A 17,523-nucleotide genomic window follows, 5' to 3' on the forward strand; every position below is an offset into this window, starting at 1 on the left:
AGCAACTAACTGGGTGGTCTTTCAGAATTTTGAGCTGAACCAACGACACAGTTAGGATAATCTGGGAACTTCAAATTAGCACGTGTATAACCAGATCTCCAGCCAAGCCCAGTTTTTCGGCCCAATTTCTCCCAATTAATTTATGTTGCGCTAAGCAGGCCGCTGCCTTTTTCGAGTTTGTGCATCTGTGTTATCGTGTCAAATCTTTATTTTTTTTATATCCTTTATCGTAACGAAATTTTATTCGTGAAATTCGAAATGGATGGACCCTTAGAGCTGTCATCACTCGCCCTATCCTAGGGTTCAAATGGTAACATTCCTGCTTGTCATTAAGAATGCTTTAACTTAGCACGGCTAAAGTTATTATCATTGTCAGACAATGATGATAACCTTGACCGACAAGCAACATCGCTTGAGCACCTAAGGCAACGTTGGAAAAGTAGCATGTTCCCTCTCCTGGTCCTATATATCGAAGCATACTGTCAATTATTGTACAAAAAGAGAGAAGAAAAACACTAGCAGAAAGAAATACTTTTTCTTTTTTTTAAATAAATATATAATAATACAAGTAAGCTAAACGGTGCTTTCGAGCATAAATGCAAAACATAACACAGTACTTCCTCTTGTACACCTATTCATTGTTGAGATGGTTCTATAATAGAAAATTAACGGGCCATTGTAATTCTCGTGCAAAGTCATCAGGTATATATATGTTTTTCGCAGGCAAACCGTTCAACCTACCGTCCAACGTATACCGTCAACCATGGCAGGTAGTATTCAACTCTTCTGTTGAATTTGGGAACGTTAACGACAACAAAACCATCTGGGAACTGTGCTCACCTACCACTGCTGCCTTGACGAGCAGAAAAAGTTATGTTAGATCAGAATTCCCCAAGTTATCATTGTTCTTTCGTCAAATAACTGATTAGACGAGTAAATAATGAAAATTACGTTGCAAGGAGAAGCAAATGAAATTATCCCGTAGTCTGACTTTACTAGTGGTTCAGCCTTTAAAGGCAGTGTTGTAGCGGTGACCGTAGTGGCAGCTATGTAGTCGAAACCTAACCTAGGAAGCAGCTATTCGAAGTAGGATGCGCTCGTCCCTTCGAATCAAAAGCAGATGGTTTAGAGCGATTATGCAGTTCTAAGCAAGGCTCTCAGTATGTTCACAGAAGACAGAAGCACAAGTGAATCATAGGCTCATCGAAGGCCTTCGTTGAGACAGCAGGATTGCTAAGGCAAGTGGTTCTTCGTTGCGGCATAGCGGATTCATGATTACGCAGAAGGAGATAATATTCTCTGATTCCAAAGAACGCCACTCGCAAATCGCTTTGACCATCTATCGTTTATCTCGAACATTCTATAGATAAATAATGAATATATACGATTAACATTCATTATCTACTTATCAGCGTTCAGAGAAAGGCCTACAGTCGCCCCAAAAGATGTGTTGTTATCAGAATGAGACGCTTGCTGCTCCTTTCAAAACCGAGTTTTTTTTTTTTCAATTTTAAAACCCATGGTCAAGCTTGCCTGAATGAAGGTCTCATCGATTCTTGGCTTGCCCGTAGAGTTAAATACACAGGATTCTATACGATATATAGGTAGACAGTATCAAGGTATTTTTTTGCTATTTTATATATTCATTAGATTGTCCTTCTCTAAGAAATATTTTCTGCTTTTGTCGTAAAATCAATTTTTGACAAAAATTGTAATCGTATATAGTTATTAACTGACGGATTTCGGTTACAGGTTGATTGCGCCGCTGTAGTGAAGCTACGACGGTATAGATCTACTTTGAGACTCAGTGGGTCTTCAACGCTGTTAAACTGGAACGTTGACGATAAAACGCGCTAGATCGTTATGTGCATACTTTAACATTTTTGTACATTTTTAGAGTACTATACCCGATATCTTTTGCTGATGTGTGGGGCAGTTACCATCAGTAAAGCTCTTGTTTCTTTAACAGTCTCTTCTTTGACTAAGTCGAAAAAAAATTCATGATTTGGATGCTTCAGTGGTAAATTTTTTGGCCTGCGAAATTAGGCGCGAAATGTTGTGATGTCCGATAAACGTTCGGGTATGATAAAACCCGACCGTTGCAAAAATCATGAGCCTATCGAATGCGAAAGATGTTGAAACAGCCAACACTTGTGTCATTCGCATTATTTTTCTACGAAATCGGCCGTCGATCAGTGTTTGATTTGCTTTGTCGGTTTCACGATTGATACACATTTTTAACATGTAATAATAGTATCTGTCTTGGCAATAATACTTGCCATGTTATATGGTCGTACTTCCACTAGGCGTTACGACTTACACCGTAAAGATTCGCACACGAGCATGTCCTACGCACGGTCGCCAGAATTTTCACTACCTCCGCTTCTTTCTTGTCTTTCGCGATCTGTGTCTTCTTCAATTCAATTCAGAAACTCGTGTCTTCAGGTAGTTAAGTGCCCCTTCTGTGAATAGTCTTCGCCCACTTCCACCCTTGTGCATATAGCACTTTTATGGAGTACGAGTAGAAAGAGCTCCCAGCAGGCCACGATCAGCTGCTGCAGGACAAGATCATCACGTTCAGACATCACGGAATCTTTGAAAAGACGAACAGGATGATAGGACAGCGTAACCGTTGAAGTCCTATCAAACCCACAATGCGGCTGATGATTCACTCGGGCCTGTCCCAGTACAGACACAAGCATGGGTCGACGGAGAGACGCATCTCACCGCCACAAAAAAGGTCGATGGATCAAAACGAAAAAGAGAGAGCTAAAAGAGGAGAGAGAAAACTACGATAAAAAAAATCATTTGTCTACTACGGAAGTGAAGGACCTCGAGGTCGCCGCCGACTATCGCGCAAGTGCCCCCGTCTTCGTATGGCCTCTGCGGAATCATCTGACATCTATCGTTGTTTTTCAAGCACTTCTTAAGCCCGTCCTAGGCCTTCGCCAGTCAGTCGCTTAGCAGTCGTTGTTGATGGTTTCGCCCACTGCTATCTTTAACGCTCTTCTTGAGATGTTGACGCGCGAGGGAATTAGCAGGAAATGCTTTATGGCAATGGGACCGGTAGACGTCGTCTTCTTTGTCGCCGTTGGATTCCTTGCTGGTAATGACTCCGCGCTCATAGTCAAATGCCGATGGGATCGGGGCGTTCCACTATACGCGGATATGAAAGTGCGACTGAAGGCCGTTTTGTTGGGAGGAGCTTGTAAAGTTGCTCGATGTTAAGAGCAACCTTGACGATGTGCTGTTAATGGCAGTGTCGCTAGTAAGGAGTATTCACTGTAATGTTGGGCTTGCAATTGAAAATAATATTTCGGGGCAAATTTTATCTTGAGAAGGGTGAAAATCAATGTTTTTAGAAGCGCAGAGTAACAATTACCTTGCAAATAAATATGCATAAAATTTCTTTTGAGATACTTTAGTAAGTATTTGCAGCTTTTAGAAATGTAATTTGTGTTGTTCATTGTTGCCCGCAAATGTATCATTTTATATGAGGCAAATAAGCCGATGAAAGTTTTATTTGTTTCAATATAATTAGCTAATGAAAAAATCGGTAAGTTACATATTTATCAAGAAATTACTATGTATTTCTGGAGTCAACATGTACGACGAACAGTTCAAAATTTTTATCTCCAATGGAAAGTGAGTATAGTTTCTCTTTAAGTTCTCTTTTAGCTAAGGCACTTCAACATACCCGGTTCAACAAAAACAATGAATTTATTTGTGTCATGAGCAAATATAAACAAACTAACAACGGATCAAGATCATCTGAAGTCAGTCAGATGTCCCGCAATCTTTCCCAGCGAATTTATATACCAGACTCTTACTGACTTGTGCAGGTCGACTCTTAAGAAGATAAAAGTAAAGGTGGCTACAGAACAAACACTACGCTATATTCTTGTTCAGAATAGATATACAAAAAGCGCAATAAAAAATCGGAGGAGACACATTAGAGCCAGCAGCAAAAGTCGGAACCCTACAACCAGAAAACAAAAGCCAACTTTTTGATCTACTGATTATAATTGCTACGGATCTTCGACTTGATCGGCTGTACGGCGACACTCTTATAATACTCTCCAGATAGGTTGATAGAATAGGATAGGTTGATTTGCGTCTTTTTTGGCAGTAGAAGAATTCGAAAATAGGGTAAACACAAACGGATGAACTGGCACAGTTGACGATGATGAAAGATGGAGGAAACCTGGGTGGAGGAACATAGTAAGTGCTACGTAATCCCTGTTGAAATGAGATTTTGGCCGTGGGTGCTTGTCTGCTGTGGCGATTTACTCAGTTCGCGCTGGGTGCGTTACAGATGTGGTTCTAAATAGTGACTCGGTCGTACCTACAATATACGATCCTCTACAGGGCAGTGCGAGGAGACAGAGATTAACTGTAGGTCATAATTTCGAAATCCAAGGTAATGATTATCTATCCCTATAGAGTTTCTGTCTATATTATCTAATCTATCTGTCTAATTGGAGGACGGAAATCGAAAAAATGTCTAGCTGCCTTTCTTTGAACCTGCTTTATGATCAGGGGTTAATCAAAGGCAATTACAAATAATACTACAGCTTTTAACGACCTTATTAATATAACACCTAAGACTTTTGGAACGACTCGAGTAATTGATTCAAATTATTCTAAATAAAATGAAACAGTATGTCATCGAACGTGTGGGCATATAGCCTGATACGATGCTAATTAACCCTGTACGATGCCTTCTGGTCGCCAAAGTACGCGTGGCGCACGAAACCAAACATTAGACACCCCCTGCAATGCTGATGAGGGCGTTTAAACGCATACAATGACAAACTGGGCAGAAGTTAGGGCGGGTCAGAAAGGTAAGATAGGTAACAACCAATAGTCAATAGAAAAACCCCGACAGAGACTTTCTTTTGTGCTGTGCATTTAGAGGACTTTCCGCGCTGTTTGCCGTTTTCATTGAATTTTCCTTAAACTCTCAGCCAGAAAACACATACGAGCGGCGTGAACGAATGGACGAAAGGAGACGCTATTCCGCCCTCAGAGCTTGAGCAAAAAAATAGTTTAGACGCCCATAAACCCTAGAGTCACTTGAACATCTAGGAGAGAACGAAGATATAAAGAAAATACAGCCCGCTCACCGGTAGCAAATGGAAATCTATGTGCAAGGACATCACGGCGCACGCATGGCTTCTTCTTGACACGCTCTGTGCGTGCTGCATGCACAGTTTCGAGCGGTCTTTCTGTGGCATACTTGATTTCATTTAAAAACTTCTGCCATTTGAGCGTTCAATCAAGTCGTCGATAAAACCGTAGACCTAAAGCCGACGTGTACATACCAGCTAGAAGCACACGCGGTTTGAGGCCGATTCTATCATGAGGACCCACAAAAGTCACCAGCATTGGTTTTGTATGTAATGTAAACCCTAAAAGGATTATGGCATAGCCACGGGCCGTCTCCACAGTAAAGTCATCTGACCCCAAAAGTTGACTTATTGCTTTCGAACACAGCGCATACTCTCCTCCCTGTCTAAACAAGACATTGCCTTTAAACCTAGAAGGGCAACGAATAAATAGGCACTTGCCCGCTCTCTTCCTGTGTACCTTTTGGGAATTCGCTACGCTCAACAGTCGAGGTGGCGCTCACAATGACAATGGCACAAAGCGGAATCCACTCTGTAACTCTTTCTTCTACCCTCGAACCACCGCGAGTCGCACAGGAACATTAAACGGTTCGCAGGGAACTGGCAATGCGCAGTGCTGCTTCTGACCAGGTCAGCTTGGCTTCGGTGCCACGCCTTCGATTTGCGTCTTACAGGTTAGGCAGTAAGCAATGGTGACATGGGATGGGAGTCAGGGCTTGTATGGAATTCGGGTAGTTTCGGAATTGGCTTAGGTGACGTAGAATGGTAGGTGGAGAGTTCACTGGGACTCTCAAAAGGGAGGGCAGAGATGATTGCAATGAAGGTGCACCATGAAAAGTTGGACGGTAATGCCGTCTCTGTTTGACTCCCTTCAATACTTTCAGGTTGGGGTTGAACTTCTTCCCTATGATCGAGAGGAGATGAGGTGGAAGTGCTTGTGTTAGTCGGAAAGCATAAGACAGAGGTTTTGGCAGCCCTGAATGTGAACAGGAAACGCGCCGCTGCAGATTGCATCTTGCGTTTGCAATTCTATGATAAGAGGTGGCCCACTTTCGCCGCGCCTTTTAGGGTTGAATAACCAACGGACCACAGACTATGGGCGGTGCACTAATAGTAATGGAAAAGGCTGTACAAGTTACTTGTGTCGGCACTACCTTTAGCAATGGTGAAACACGTCACTGTAGTCAATCGACGTAATGGCATATAGGACTAATGTACAGCTAACTTCTGATAACGTTTGGCGCGTCCCAAAAAGTCCCAAAAAGTTTTCTTTTAGTTGCACTAGAGGGATGCTGTTTAGGTTCATAGATATACCTAACAGACTATTCTATCACTTAGTATATACTAGTACATGAGTGAAACAAGCAAGCAGGTGCGGTGCAGCTCGCCGAGTAGGACACGGGCGTGATGTAAGTGAATTTCATAGACTCTTTGGGTGCCTAATTCACTAGCTGTTCCTAGTTGTTGTACAGAAGGTGATTTGTAATAAGCATACTGTATTGGACGTAGATGGGGTAAAGGGTAACTAATAAATCTTCAAAACTAATTGGAGTTTGAAAGGCTGGTGGTTTGTGATTACGAGGAAAGATCTTATGTTGATATCGAGTAGTTTCTACTAAAAAAAAAAATAGATATATATATATATATATATACAACTAAAATTTAATTTGTATTGAGCTTTATCGCTTGCAGAAATTCGTAGCGTCAATATTCAGTGATGTAGTGTTAAACCTATGTTAAAACGCGTAGCTATAGATAGAAAATCGTTTTTGAGGCTTCTTGAAGTGTTCCACATTTGTCTTCTACTGTATTTATTATTCAAACGATACATCACCGCAGAGAGACCGGAACTACGGGTAACGTTCAATTATTTTCCGCATCTCGATAGCACTGTTCAAACGCTTCGAAACGCGTCGTTGTCTAGTGGACGGCTTGTACATGAAGGAAAACTTCGACAGAACGGTTTTTACATTTGCTTCCGTTGTCGTTCTTCAACTGAAAACGCAAACACCGCCCTATTCATTGCCTGTCTTTGGGTAGTTTGTTTTCTCGGAGAGGCCAGACAGCCTCGCTGCTGCGTTCACCCAGACGGTCCTTTTAGCCAATACCCCTCATTTCTTTGTTATTTCACGTCTATATTCTCACGAACTTTGCGCGCATGCGTTCAAAAGTGGAGCACGGGTTTGGCTATCATTATCATAGGCTATGGTAATGTACGACAGTGTAGATGCATTTCATTAAAGCTGTCAGCTACCAATGGCGACGGCAATAAGGATTATAACGGGGCGTAGAATATGTGGGATATAAGTTTACCGTTATTTTGCCAATGAAGGCTCCAGATGCTTGGATAAAGTTCGCCCCTACACCGCAAACAGCATTCGAGCACGTCGTAACTTGGTGAGATGCTTTGAGGTATGAGTTGAGATGAAGACCTCGCGTAACAGATGGAAATTAAGGGGTGGACTCAGACGCTAACAGAAATGATGAGAAATGAGATAAATAGTCACAGTCACATGGGCTCTGTATGTGTATCGTAACATAAGTCTACACATATATCAGACACTGACACCGGCAATGCACTCCGTCGAATACCTCGGTAGCTTACTGCTATTACTTCAGCCACGATATAAATTAACAGGATGAGAAAAAGGGGCAACTAGACTGATATATAGAGAAGTTATTTAAAATATGACAACTGAAAAAAATTATATAAGGGTAGATCTTTTTTTTTTTTTATAGCACGACTACCACATAGCCGTCCAAATAATCATATTACTAATGAGCGCTAATTTACGTAGAGGCATTTTAGTAAATTTAAGGTTCGGCATGGGCATTAAACCTGCATCCAAAAAAAAAGGTCAGGCGTCTTTATCTTAAATTAAACATATTGTTTTGTCCTATTGAGTTAGCAATGAGAACAACAGGAATCAGCGAGCGAATATTCCAATCATTATTACTCTATTCTCACGTATTTTAAAAGGATGCCTAATCTTTAACTCGTCTACCTCGTAAACAGACTCCGACCCTTCTATAATTTGATTTGCAATTTACTTAGATGTTAACCATGCTAATCCTGTGCAATTTTAAGTCACATATGTCAGGCGGTGTTGGCCGCGGATAAATACCAAATGCCCTCACTTTGGATGGCGCGTTTTATCGAAAGACGACCTTCACTATCGCTTCTCGAGAACGTCATAGCCGTCATGACGAATCATTCGAATCTTGACGGGGTGCAACCCCTGCATTGTTTGTCTGTTAAGTTAGGTAGCTCGTTGTAGTAATTGTAGCTTATTATGACGACCAAATAACCCACTGAGTATTCCCTTTCATTAACTAAGTATTGATAAGCGGGGAGGCCATAGTATATTTGTGGAAACGAAAAGTTGCTCTTAATAATAAACGACTCAATCCGCCATATTGTAAACAACAGAGTCGGTGTTCTTTTCGTACTCCAGATGATCTTATCTGATGAACAATAGGCTTATTTGACCTAAAAGTCATCGCGCATTTAATGGAAGATGCTATTTGATCTATGGGTTTTACAAAAGCATTGTTTAGCGAACCAAAGCAGGTCAATAAAGGTCAACGATATTCTTAGCAGTAAACTTGCACAGAAGCCGGCGGAATAGCGAATTAGCGCCTTCGTTTTACTTCGACTGATGGCAAAAGGGATCAAGGCCGGCTAAAGCTACGGTCAGATCGCTCTACTCCACTTCGCTAATTAGTAGTTTAGCTGGGACATAAGTCTGGTGGCAGGTCTCATCGGCCTTTTTGCTGCTGGTGCAATGGTTGCTGAATGATCTCTTCAGAAACCCAACGCGTGGCTTGTGCTGACGGCCGATGGGATTGAAGATGGTCCGTTCCAGGGGCTGTTGCAGTCGTTTACGCGCTTCTTCCGTGTCCTGCAAACGGGAGTCGAGCATCTCAAAAACAAAGCAAAAGCTGCTCCGACTATTAGAGGACTATTAAACATAATCGCATTAAGTACGCCGCCCACGGAGCCACTATCGTATAATGTAGTTGTTCCCCATGTTTAAAAAATCATAGGTAAAGGTGAAAGTCCCGTAAGGTTTCTTGGACGGGAAACTTATATGTATTGTTTCTAACCGTTTCTCCTGGGATCGTCTCAGCTTCTAAGAGTTCTCTAACCCGGATAAATTACGTTAAATCGGAGGAAGAAGCAGTGCTTCTTAATGTTGATGGTAGCCTGTAATTAAGGTCAACACGAGCGCAATAACCTCCTTTTTATGCACGCGCATTCGAAGGTCTCTGCGGGCCCAGTGGCAATGGAAGACGGCCTAACATAGCAGTCTTCTCGTCTGATGCTTGCACCTTTTCAGTAGCCCTAGCGTTGACATTCGCTTCTGCGATTTGTCATCTTCCCGGCTATTCTCCTCTGATCCGTTGGTCATTATGACACTGCGGATGAGGCCACTCAACGAAAAGGATCTTCACACTACCACAATGGAATATATATCAACCTGTATGCATTTTAACGGGTCGTGTCAGAATATAAGGTAAAATTCACACTATCATCGAAACATTGATTGAAAGCCGCAGACTATTGGTACGCTTGAAAATATATTAAGAGAAAATTTTCAAGGACTTTATTGTATGACCAAAAAACGAGGATTGTCATAAATCTCATTCTAGCTATTGATATGCTACGAAAATACTATAAGTAGTAGTATCTAATGCCGTTTCCTTCAGCATGTCGCTAGTAATCTCTTCGTTTGGCCCAATCCATATGTATATATAGCTGTTTCCGAAAGCGACATTCGACCAATCCGCTATCTCGTTTATTTATACCTGCTTCAATAATACTGAAAAAGACAATTGATTAGATATATAAAGCCCTCATCGTTGGGTCTTCGGATGTTTCACAAACGAATACACAGACCAATTGCTTCTAAAGGTAAAAGTATCTACTGTGAGACGAAAGTCAATAAATAAATCACTACGATTAGTGCGAAGCGAGAATTTTTGACAATGGCATTTCTTACCTAACGATCTCAGGCAACGGACATCTGAAAGAACATAATTGGTCCTAGCCTTGACAGATCAAAAAACACGATGAATCGATAGGAAGGAGCGACATATTTAATTCAAAGAAACGGCGCGAACCGTCTTCACTAAAACGAGCTACAGTAGCCAGTTTTCGCAGAAGGAACTTTGCGTAATGCCAAAAACTCAGAGTTCAGAGTTTTATAAGAAAATAGCCTCACAATTTCTGAAAAAAGGTTATTTGGCCTTCGGCGAGGGTCTTGAGACCTGTTCGCAAGTAGAATTGCAGCCTCTTCCTTCTCTACCTTTGAATACAACCGATTGGTTGCTCTCTTTTGTTCTAGTGTGAGTATCTTGTAACTTGTCCGTGGTAAATGAATTCAATACAGCATTAGTTAAGTAAGGTTTCGAAACGAACCGTATGTCCATGTTCAATCTAGCTCACTAAATGACCTTAATCTTAGTCCAGTTATCACGTTTATGAATTTTGCACGAAGTTACTGTCTGGCCAAAAATACACCATTTCTGGTGGCTATTAAATTATTGCTAACTTAACTTATAATCATTGATAACTACCTGTAGTTCCCGTAGTTCTGTAGCTAACAGTTGTGTAGTTCTCCACCCTCTAGTTTGGGTAGCGCTAAGGTACTTTACTTGGTTTTCATAAGGATCCAAGATCATCAGAGAGTGATAAACAACGTACTTTTTCAATGGTAATGCTGCACTTAAATTCGCTAGCGTTAAAGACGTATGATTGTTGTACTTCGTTAATTTGACGGAAGTTAATTTCTAAATATCTAGTCAATATCTTTTGAAACTAATTAACGTAAGTATATCATTTGGGGTACGTGTATATCATATGAGTGTATCGATATCTTCCAAAAGTGTCAAACCATGTTTTTCCATTTAAATTATAGTAGAAGCAGCAGTTTCCGTGAGAAGGCGGTAGTAACGTGTTCGTCTGAAAAACCTAAGAACCCATGTTTAGAGGAACGTGTTCGAAATCAGATGTAATCTCATCTCATTTCAATTAGGGAAACAGTTATCTGAAGAGATGCACTTCATTTCTATACATTAGATTAGAAGTCACAGGTTTAACGTAGTTAAATAAAAAAAAAAGTAAGAGTCAGCCAAAATTAGGTTTAGCCACTTCTGTATATAGCAGAAGCTCATGCTATATAAAGTAAATTTCAGATTAATCTTCAAGGACTTATGTTCAAGGTAGCGGTTTAATTTCAACTTTATCTATAAAAGTTATAGAATATTAGATTTGAAGTAAAACAGCATGGTGTTTGTGCTATATTCTAGACCCTCAATCCCAACTTACTAGATTATCAGCGCGTTTTTGTCTAAATCAGTTAGCCTAAATCCTGTATTCAATGACAACATTATGTCAACGTAAAATCCCTTCCAATCCCAAGATTATTTCTTCCCGTCGTATATGCAGCTAATTACGTTTTGCGGCTACCCTGCTTCCTGCCTACTTTAATACCAACATCCTGCAGACTTCACGCAAACTGAATCTGTAAGAAACCTTCGCTTGCAGCATAAGGCTTTCAACTGACGTCCATCTTTGCTTTAACGTTCAGTTCCTTTAACACTCGAGCCTGGGTCAAGAAGGTCGAGGCACCGTACAGCATTTATCAGCGAGTATGGCCACAGCCAGAATGTCTGCGTCGGAAAAATCTGATCTATAGATTTCTTTTGCGTTAAATTCGTTGCAATGAACCAGTCACCTATTGGCCACTGCAGGCAACGTCTTACGGTCAGGCTTACATGAGTGCACATACTCGCTCCAACGAATCCGAAGAATTGAAAAGACTCCAACGAGCCTCTCTATGGCGCCTGTTCAACGGGCCTACACAGAAACCAGTAGAAGCCGGTGCACAAAAGCTGATGATTTAGACCTTTTCGCTGTGTTCGTCTCGTTAACAGTAGATCAGGGACGAATAAAGCAGTAATCACACGCCATCGGTCTACATAACGTTCTATATTGTTAGCTATCTATCAGTGAGGCCCACTACCAGGCTCGTAGCTGCGACTGCTGTTGCTGTTGCCGGTGTTTCTTAGAACTCGCTTCATAAATCAAGAGCGCGATTCCTGACGACTTTCCCGGGTTGGGTCAACGACGGCCTGTTCCAGGGGATATTGCTTTTTGGTGGATTGCTACCGTATTTCACGAACAGAAGCGCTCGAAAGAACAGCGAAGGCTGCCCCGACTACGAACGAGTGCTAACTATAAAAGCGTTAAGAACGTTACCCGCGCGTGTAGTTGCTCTTGATATTTAAAAGCAATGGGTCTTATCAAGGATTTTCTTGATTCTGATGTTCCACATTCAGGTGGGAGTCACTTTTTCTAATACCGTTCTCTGCTGAGTTTCCTGTGAGTCTGTCCTGAGTTAGGGTGACCGCAATAGGATGGGAGCGGAGCAAACATCGACCAGTGCATCCAAAGGCCAACATGAGCCAACATCGATCTCCTAACGGCTCCTCTATTCACTCTATAGCTCTCATTGTTGCTTTTAATCTTCTCATCCCAAACGGTGCCTCTTAAAAAGGCTCTTTTTCGAAGCCCCTAATATTTCCACCTTTAGTCACCGTATTGTCAAGGCCATTTGTACTCACCGAAATCCTTGTGAACTATTGTCGCTCCTTAGTTGCCCCAGTTCTCATGTATTACTTTGCTAATTTTCTCTGCATCCTTTGCTTCGGTTCGTTGATTTGACCATCGACTATTTTCCTGCTGTTACTGCACATACCCTTAGACGAGATGTCAAAAACATGCCCTAAATTATTATTATTATTAATAGATGAAGTAGCGGCGGATGCTCAAGAATTAGAACTGTCGTTGCTATTGCTATGGCTATTGTGACCACGGGGTCCTGCGGGCATACGTGGCTTAATACTGTCCTTTGTGTTCGAATATATATATATAACGTTTATATATGAACTTCGATTGTCGCTATATCATACGGAAAACTTTTCATTTAAGAACAACGAAGTGACCAACTTTTGATAGGTTCATATGAAGATTTCCCTCAGAGGATAATGTCTACGGAAATCGATGTAGGTTGGTATCATCCAGTATTATTTTCCTATCTTGAGTAGAACGGCCTTTAAGGAAGGAGCCAGAAATCCCGCTTCTCTACAACGAGAATACTCGGCTCACTGAAAAAAACTTCCAAGCGTCAAAATTGATGTTTAGAAAACTCTTCTGCTCATCATACAACAGGGAAATTGCCATAGTCTTTAAATGCGAGGGTTACTAAGGAACCATAACCTGCTCAGTTTAGCATTAAACTATATTATTAGTATTATCTACTCTACCTGAAATTTGTGTTCGTTTTTGCCATTTTTCCTTTACAATAATGGATAGTCGAATTCTCCGCATTCAATTATTTATGTCCCTTATAACTTCACCTATATCCCATATTACCTTACTCAGGAGATCCAAATACGGCCGACGCAGATTTCTCGAAGTGCTGCAATGCTAACATTCACCCACGCGTTGTCAACCACTATTAGACCAGAGGCTAAAGCAGCCCTTGAAGAACTTATTGGGTTAACTTTTCTTGTTACTTTTGTCGATGACGTTCGCTAAACTTCCTGTTGTATCGGCTCGATGAGTCGGTCTTTAACAAGTCATAATAATACTCGAACGCTAGAAGCAAATCCGAAAAAAATGATCCGAATTTAACCAAGTACAGAGCGGAACTGCACAGATATAGAGACACCTTAAGGAGTTGCAAATCACCTCCTGATTCTAACTTAACCGATAACTTAACCGACCGATTCTATGATGCCGCACTCAAGTCTTATATCATATGAAAATGCTTGTCTGATCAATGAGAGAACAGAAAACGTAATTCTCTTTACACTTATTCTTACCAAAACGACCCTTTTTAACCTACGAGTGGCTCAACTGTCCACGGCATATCGCTATGGGATGATTTCCCAACTTTGACGTTTATTATGTACCCTGTATTAGCTCGAAAAGTCGAATCCTAAAAATTCCTAAGGGACTAACAGAAAAGGAAAAAAGATTATTTCCTCATTTAAAATGAGGACAGGCAAGAAGACAAGAGTAATCATTTACTCGAACACGTCCAGAGAGACAACACTATTTATATAATTGTTTAATAAAATATCCGCTTTATATTCTCTCCGATAAGATGCATCAACATCTATCTACCTTCCATAGACTTAAAACTGTCTTCCAATGATCGCATTCACGAACGGATACAGCAGTTGGACCTATATATTGCATGTGCAGCCCGTTTCGCCAGGTCATCCTCTTATTTCCTCGATCCCCGGCACTTATCTCTGCTGTCAAACGAGTCTTCGCTTGTATAGAGTCTTTTGCGGATATTCAATCATAGGAAAGAGGCTTCTTAGCACATGCCTCTATTCGTTGCTTTGAGGCAGTTGTGCTTCAACTTGTACCTTCATATTATTTCTTGCTTTTTTTGGTTGCCATCTCGTAACCACGTCCTCTGACGTCATAGTTCAACCTTTGCCGTTGGTCCTCTTGGCACTTTGAGGGTTGCCTAGCTCCCCTTAGCTATTCTGACCGTTCCGAGAAGTAAAGCGCATGTCCGGTGAGAGTTACGTGACAATGACTGCTTCCGGGCGACTGCAACTTGCCTCAAGGCCGTCGGGCAAAGCAAGGTGACTCAAGCAATAAAGACCCACGCGATACAAGATTCGAGCAATAGAAACAGAACCACCATCACCAGCACAATTATCATTAACGGTTGCGATATTGCTACGACCATTATTTTTTCGTCTTCAGCAGTTCGAAATACAGCTACGACTGACAGATGCCGCCACACCAAAACTGCCCCCACGACAGCGAGCGGTCGAGGCCGCTAGGGTCGTTACGTTTAACACAGCAGCATTGCTGTCTTTCTCAGTTGCATAAATACTTCCCTGTTGCGTGGCTGAAGCTTTATAGTGGTTTCTTTTTCCCATGTACTTTTTCAGTACCCCTCTCACTATAATTTCTCTCTTACCCTCGCCTTCTCTCTCCCGTTAGTTCCTTCAGCAGGCAACTCTCACCTGCTGCGGCTGCCGCGCGCTTGTTACCGTAGGTCAAGCGACGACCCCTTGCGTATGCTAGCCCTACCGCGTCTGCTAGTAATACGACGTGACGAATGCCCTCTTCTACGTTGACATAGACGGCTTGATCGGTAAATTCTCACGCCACATCTACAGGGCTGTTCAGCCCGGCAAATGACACGACCCAACCACTCGCTGTAGATACAGACATAAGTAGACAGCATTCGCATCCCCTTTACGGAGTGTTGATAGAAAGTTTCCGTCAGTCGTGTACATCCCACATGGACAAAATAGCAGGGATTCAAACAAGAGAAGAGTTAGGTCATCATTACCATCAAATTCTATCATCACTGACTGGGGCCGTACTTACATGGCAGTTTTTTCTACTGCAGGCGCCGCCGTAGGCTCTGTTACCATCACCATCACAGATGGTCCTTTCCACTACTACGTGTCCTCTCCACTCGCTGTTTGTTGGCTGTTGTTGTGTGCAGCTTGGAGAGCCGGTTAGAAGGGATCGTCTTGTTCGGTGGCTCGCCCTAGCTAGCGAGCAATCGTGGTTAAAAACAGCATAGTCTGTTCTTGCTGGATGACCGGTCGTAGCTAAAGCTGTTGTTGGCGGTCTGGCAGTTGTCAATGCTTGGAGCAGCAAAAGCTAGTGGACAGCGGGAGCGCGCGCATCGGACTAACGCTGTTTGCTCCAAAACAACCTGAGGGACCGTCAGTTAATCGGATAGAACGGAGCGCGACACGACAAGACGCGCCGCGTCGAGCTGATGTGATAATCAAGCGAACATAGACCAACAGACAAATACACACAGACATCAGGAGAAACAACGATGAAGAATGGTGGGGTTAAACGGCGTTCAATTATCAGTGATGTGATGCGTTCGTCGATACATACGATCGATTCGATGCGTGCGTCCAAACAAAATAACAAACAACAGCTACGGTTATAGTTAACACTACTCTTGTTGATGTTGGTATCTTCAACGGGTAGCAGTAGATCCTACTACAGCGACTGTAATAGCCCTTTATAGAAGAAGACCGGCAACGATATCAAACAGAAAACCCCTCGAGGACATCTGTTGTTCCGCAAGGCGACTGATACCGTTGGCGCTGCTGCGAGTATCAGAGCAACTTTTGCGACGACAACAACAATAACAACAGAAACTGTCTAACAACGCGAATAATAACAACAACTACAATAATAACAAAAACAAACATCCCTGCCTCGACTTCGACTCGCGCAGAGACGAGTTAGCTGTTGCTGGAAGAACGATGGGGGGCAACGAGGCCGTAATAGCAGCAATGAAAATAGGTTAAACCAATAGAAGACGACTGGCTGCAATATTGTCTGGCATAGCAGAATCATAAGTGTATAGCTGTACGTGTGATCCCTAGCTGACGACCTTGAACGACGCTTATCGAACCTCGGAATTGAGTAACAGGTTTGAAGCTGTGATGTTTATGCTCTCGATGAACCTCGGAACACTCGACGCCGAACAGTTTTTGTCTATCGATTGTTCTAGTACCGACTGTAATTATTGTGTTAGTCGCAACTCGTTTGTCTCGTCCGTTCAGTGAGGCCTAGTTATCAGTGAGTCTACTGGCGTGCACCGCAATACTGCTATAGCTTTTATCAAATCAGCTAAAACTTCAAGTACGAATGATATCGACCACTGCTGTCGGATCTTTTTCTGTCTGGTGATAATTCCCAACTACTAACGCTGTTGCCTCTGCTAAACGTATAGACAAAGATCTTGTTCTTTATTACTATTAATCTATATACTACTGTTATCTCTGCGAGTGATGCTACAGCTGCTCATAGGGCGACACTTGATGCGGCAGTGTTCACTCGGCCTCATACCGGTCGCTGTGCTGGGCCGGAAAAGTTGTGCTCAAAGTGCTCCGAAGTTGAAGTGATTAGCGACTAAGGTAGAGACCACGCCAGCTCCAAGGAAGTCTAGTCGACGAACATAAGAAATAGCGGGTACTCACATTCTAAAAAGAAAGATCCGAAGATAATGAGGCTATTATTTTTTTACTTAGCGGATACTAGCAGAACCTATCAGTGAAAGCTGACGACAAGATACGGAGTGCAGAATATACGATGGCTTCATGAGTGGGGTAGTAAAGTAGAAATAAAGAGAAAGAAGGTACGGACATAATTCCAGTAGGTAGTTCCTACTTTAATAAGTAGGGCCAATGATGGTATCAAGACGAGAAAGGCAACCATCTGGTCATTCTCGCAGTCAATCAAGCGGGAGCATTTTAGAAACGAAAAATAAACGTGAGGCCAGAGCCGAATCGAGTACCAGACAAGACTTAAGAG

General features: G+C 42.2%; 1 protein-coding gene and 1 long non-coding RNA gene across 3 annotated transcripts in view; one reads left to right on the forward strand and one right to left on the reverse strand.

Moving 5' to 3' along the window:
- Positions 1 to 3,394, forward strand: part of LOC111243364 (uncharacterized) — a 40,268-nt gene extending 36,874 nt beyond the window's left edge. Inside the window, exons 3-4 of the transcript XR_015329420.1 lie at positions 724 to 1,238; positions 1,753 to 3,394. The gene's annotated coding sequence lies outside the window, so the exon portion shown is untranslated. The remainder of the gene's footprint in view (positions 1 to 723; positions 1,239 to 1,752) is intronic.
- A 6,192-nt stretch (positions 3,395 to 9,586) lies between these two features.
- Positions 9,587 to 15,068, reverse strand: LOC147758335 (uncharacterized). 2 transcript variants are annotated; one of them, XR_015318573.1, is made up of 5 exons: positions 14,326 to 15,068; positions 13,570 to 13,794; positions 13,144 to 13,301; positions 12,759 to 12,893; positions 9,587 to 9,952 (listed from the first exon to the last, which is right to left on the reverse strand). It is a non-coding gene; the product is annotated as an uncharacterized LOC147758335 (long non-coding RNA). The 2 variants fall into 2 exon arrangements; XR_015318572.1 differs by having other exon boundaries at positions 13,144 to 13,311.
- Positions 15,069 to 17,523: the final 2,455 nt, after the last annotated feature.

Source organism: Varroa destructor, unplaced genomic scaffold (assembly GCF_002443255.2).
Source record: "Varroa destructor unplaced genomic scaffold, Vdes_3.0 BEIS01000001.1, whole genome shotgun sequence".
NCBI classification, from domain to species: domain Eukaryota; kingdom Metazoa; phylum Arthropoda; class Arachnida; order Mesostigmata; family Varroidae; genus Varroa; species Varroa destructor.